Source organism: Palaemon carinicauda, chromosome 2, assembly GCF_036898095.1.
Source record: "Palaemon carinicauda isolate YSFRI2023 chromosome 2, ASM3689809v2, whole genome shotgun sequence".
Lineage (NCBI taxonomy): Eukaryota > Metazoa > Arthropoda > Malacostraca > Decapoda > Palaemonidae > Palaemon > Palaemon carinicauda.
In genome coordinates this window covers 40,727,880-40,733,084 of record NC_090726.1, presented here as the reverse complement: position 1 = coordinate 40,733,084, position 5,205 = coordinate 40,727,880, and the positions used below count along the sequence as shown (strand labels likewise).

Genomic DNA, 5,205 nt, shown 5'->3' with positions numbered 1-5,205 from the left:
AGCAATGCAAATTATAGTCTGGAAAGTAGGAATAAAAATTAAAAAACCAGAGGGGACATGAAAAGACAATGTAAAAGGCAAAGAAGCTTTCACATGGTCTATAATGGGCTACACAAATGCGTTTTTCAACTTTGCCATTTAGCTTTCCCATGTCCGCTGAAACTTTTATGAGTAGCGATTCACAAAATAGCTATAGATTACATGAAAAGCCTGGGTGCTTGGAAGAGATCTCCCCTGGCACAATTCTCTACACAAAAGAAAAAGGAACTTGTTAACAGTATCTACTTTAAAATGTTGGCATGAGTCTCTCGCTCTCTGGCATATCTTATACAATTTTCAAATTCAAAAGGGAAAATGCTGTAACTCCTCAAATGTTTAAGTTCCATGAATCAACATATTTCAGAAGGGAAGAATGTAACAGAGGAATACAGCAAGTTAGTATTAAAATAAATATTAATTGGCACCTCATAAACTGGAGTCTATCTAAGCAAAGATAGTCGCAGGATGAAAATTCAAACCCGCAAGAACAAACTAAAATAAAATGAGGATCCAACAGTAAACTACACAAATACTGTGGTAGAGGCCCTTTTATGTAAGGTCTTCCTCATTACTACTGCTAACAATATTTTCACTGGTACTTCATAACAATTACCCAAACATTGATTTTGGAAGTTGTGCCTACTGTAGAATTGTAGATAAAAGCTCAAAGAAAGTAATTGTTTGTATTTTTGCAAGAAAAAACTTTACAACTTGCCAAAACTCCTTGCTGTCATAAATTTTATCACATTACACAAAAATTATTTCAACTTACCAGTTGGGGAATTATGCTCTGGAGCAAATTTCAACTGAGCTAAACCTTCACTTAATGGGTTAAGAGGAGCTTCACCTTCAGTGACACCCTCTTCTTGAACATAGGGAGCAAACAAAGGATGTTCTGCCATTTGCTGAAAGGGAAAATGTAAAATCGTAAGGAAACCATAAAAAACTTATCTCAAACTTTTGCAGGTAGATCATTTTAATTTTTCTGAAAGGCAATTTCTATTTATCAAGACACTTTAAAAAAAAAAAGGTGGGGAGGGGCAATTTTCTTCTCTTCGCTCCTCCCAGCGTGACGAGTTTGGTTGGTACTACTCTCATTACTGTACAATTCAACTACAAATACTGCTCAAACAAATTTTTTACCTGTGCCTAAATGGTGAAATCAGGGGAATAAAATTATTTACGTACTTACAATCAGGCCAGATAAGATATATTTCTTATTTATAGTCCTTAATATGGAAATTATTCACTTGCACAACCTATGACTTTCCATATGGTAACCTAATTGAGTCTCCCCAAAACTGGATTTATTCTGGCCAATTTCTCTAAAAGTCTCCCTCTGGTGTATCTCCTGGTACCTACTATTATTTCCGGACCATAAAAGCTTTTATCAGAAACCTATACCTATAAAACTATGCTGCGTAGATAATGCGATGACTGCTTATAGCCTGTAATAATTTCTTTGAATTATGTAATATTCAGTTTTCTATGAGGGTCAAAGACCTTACCCTCTCTGACTGATTACTGTATAGTACCTGGTGAATATGCACTGTAAAACTTATAGCTCTTGTTTAGGAAGATGTGAACTAACCTTCCAGGGAAGAGAAGTGATGAATTGCTGTCTTGTAAAACCACCATTTTGTGGTTTTTGGTAAGGCAACATGCAAGCATCAACAAAGCATAAAGACGAGGCTCATCGTTTATTGAGCTTCATACCTTTAATATGTTAAGTGCCAGCATAGATCAGGGTTTTCCGAGGTAATGACTTAATTAAAAATCTGAAAGGGGATGATGCTAGAATGGCTTTATCCACTACAAGAGTAATGAAGATTTTCAAAACAATATGACAAATTCGAAGATAATTTGTATTTTTCCTAACCATACAAACCTTAGCTATTTACATTGGGTTTACCTTTTAGCGCAGCTGAAATGGCGAACCATTAGAATTTAACGAGGGTGTATTACCCCCGCGCTAATTAGCGGGGGGGTAGGGGAGCGATAGCTAGCTACCCCTCCCCCCCCTCACACACAGGTGAATGCTCACTTTCACTTAGAGGTAGGACTTGTCTTGGGGGACAGGGCTGGCGGGCAAATATGTGTAAATAGCTATGGTTTGTATGGTTAGGAAAAATACAAATTATCTTCGAATTTGTCATTTGTTCCGTAACCGAAATACAAACCACGCTATTTACATTGGGTGACTTACCCCTTAGGTAGGGTAGAAAGTCCCCAGCCATACTGGCTTTGGCTTTACCCGGGGACTCAGAATCCAAGTGAGTCGCACTCGAGAAAAGGAGTCCCTGCACCTCACAAGTTCCTTGCTCCGCAGGAAACCGTGTGGCCTACATAAGCTTGTGTGTGAAGGAAGAAGTGTGACCCGTCCTAGGCAGTTGACCTGGAGTTCCAGAAGGAACTCTGGGTTAGGACGTTCCCAATACCACCTCGTCAGGGTATGGGGGACGCGACAGTATTGACTCAATACTCGGAACACAAGGAAGCATGGTTTACCTGCAGAGGTTCGAGGTCAGCTATGCAGAGACCAGGATGCTGCTTCCCCGTAGAGGGGATGATGAAGAAAGAAATAAGGGCCAGACATACTTCTTTCGTTCATGCAGACTAAAACCTGATAACAATGCCCTCACCCTTCTGCTACCTGTCCAAAAAGGAGCCTGAGGTTAGACCAGCTGTTGTGTAGCCACCACAGAGCGATAGAAAATGTATCGAAACTCCTGTGGGTCACGCCCTGCAGGAAGCGGGCTGCGAAGGTCATTAGACGCTTCCAGACTCCAGCTTGTAGCACCTGCGTCACAGAGTAGTATTACTCGAAGGCGAGGGACGTTGCGATGTATCCAACATCGTGCTGTAGGGCGACGTGACGGGGGAGGGTCTGGAGACAGGTCGAGATGAATGTCCTTGAGTCCGAGCTGAAGAGGTATACTGGTGACTCTCCCCCGTGTCCTCCTTGTGCTCCCAAATCGGCTGCAACTGAGGACAAACTGCAGCTGTTCCCAAAGCTAACCTCTCGATTCCTTTACTGGCAAGAAAGAGAAGGTTTTGGGACATCAGATACAGAATGGAGACTCGAAATCTTGAAGGAATTGGACCGAAGGGCCGGGACCCCAAGATTCTGAGTCTAGCCAACAACTCAGGAGCGAACCTGAATGTTGCCTTCCCCTCTTCCTTAGAAAGGGCGGAGTCGTACGAGAGCAAGAAGATTGCTTACACACTGGCCGCGGAAAGAGTGAGCAGGAGACCCAAGACGGAATACAATCCGAGGCCTGTCGTAAAGGGTCTTGAGAAGATCTCTTAAGGGACTAAAAAGTCCGAGCCATGCTCCAAGTTGGAGGTCTCACTCCGGCTAGGGCAGGGACAATCGTAGCTTCGCATGAGCGAGGAAAGATCCAGCGGGCAGGAAAAAGTTATTCCTTTAAGCCTGAAGGTCAGGGAAAGGCTGAGTGACAGGCTTCATTGCCGAGAGCGGAAAGGAGTTTCCTCCCGCCGAAAGGCAATAAGACCGTTATTGCTGGAGAAGAGACCTCAAGGGAAGAGGTATATCTCCCACGGCACCAACCACCGAAGACTCTTCACTTCGCCTGGAGGACCCCTGCGGATGACTATCGCAGATGACGCGACCTCCGTCCCGCGACTGTAGCGGGTTGTCTCTTCTTGAGGAGGAGGTGTAGTGTCTCCAGGCATGAAGCCGAAGCGACGCCCCGGTTCATGAAAGATGTTGCAGTGTGGTTGTTTGAGTAGTCTGTGCCGTGGGAGAAGCTCTCCCGGGAGTTCCGTCAGGGGAAGCAGAGGGTCCAGAAACCGTTCTGCGCATAGTCCCAGTGGAGCTCTCCCATTGAAAGGTTGACAGACAACCTGGTCTTGTTGAGACCCATTGTCCACAGACAAAAAGGAGGGAAGACGCAGGCGTCAAAGTTGTCCCACCATCACCGGAATGCATCTTGCCAGAGTCTCGGGGTCTGAGACTGGGGGGAAGAACAGCGGAAGCTTGAGGTTCCAAGATGTCGCGATCAGGTCCCCCAGACCAGGACTTGCTGGTTACTCAAGGCCAAAGACCCCCAGGTACACTCTCTCTACGAGGCTCTGCTCGGATAGTCGGAGAGAACATTCCTCTGCCCGGAATGAGAGAGCCAATGGTGGTATTGAGAGTATCTCAATCATCTCGGTATCTCTACTGCAAGATGTGAAGGTGTGAAAATGCGTCCCCTGCTGGTCAGAACACGCCAGAATCATGAAGTCGACGCGCACGGAGCGACTCGGCAGGAGCTGTAGGATCTGTAGAGGGGCCAGACTACGGCCCCTAAGCCTGCCTGAATGATAGAGAGGTTTCCTTCAGGTCCTGACCATAGGCATGGACAGGAACATGCCCCCCCCCCCCCCTTTTCTTTGACGAGTCCGAGAACAGCATCAAGAATGTGGGGAAAGGACGAGAATATCCACTCCCATCAAGAGGTTCCATAGGTCAACACCCATTGCAGGTCTAATAGTTCCGCTGGTCCCATAGGGGCCAGGAAGTCCGGTTAATCGTTGCCTGAAACCACCGGAACTTGGACCGCCCCACATGGAACTTATCCTGAGGCGACCGTTCAGAACTATAGACGGGTCAATGAGGAAAGGAGAACTAGGAAACGTTCCAAGGTAGGGCTGAAAGCTCTGCTTGACTGAGAACAGGTACTGCGACTCTCCTCAGCCTTGCCACAGTCAACTGAAAGGAAGGCTCGGAGGAGGTGGCAACAGAATCTGGCGTCCCCAGGTGGTCACCCATCCAAGTACCGACCGGAACCGACGTTGCTTAACCTCGCTGGACGGACGAGAAGCAGGGTTTCCAACGTGGTAAGGCCGTTGACTCAATATCATGGCCAGATACTCCAGATGGTGAGGCAGAAGAAGAGAAGGCTCCTAGCAAAATACCATGAACCCACACTCATGGTAAGTATCCGGAAGCTTGTCCCGGCGCTGAAGAAGGTCGAACCCGAGCCTACCGGAGTTGACCAGCCCTCCAAAAAGCGAAGGAGGCGGAAGCCTGCACCTGAGCGGCCATGAGGAAAGCAGGTAGAGTTCTCTGGGGAAAAAAACCTGCGATGCCAAGGCGGGATCGCCACACTGCATCATAAGCAGGAATACCTGCAGTCTAGGCTGAATTCCACGAGCTGC

General features: G+C 46.4%; 1 pseudogene; it reads right to left on the bottom strand.

Moving 5' to 3' along the window:
* Positions 1-4,779: 4,779 nt before the first annotated feature.
* LOC137630260 (5S ribosomal RNA) lies at positions 4,780-4,898 on the bottom strand (annotated as a pseudogene).
* Positions 4,899-5,205: the final 307 nt, after the last annotated feature.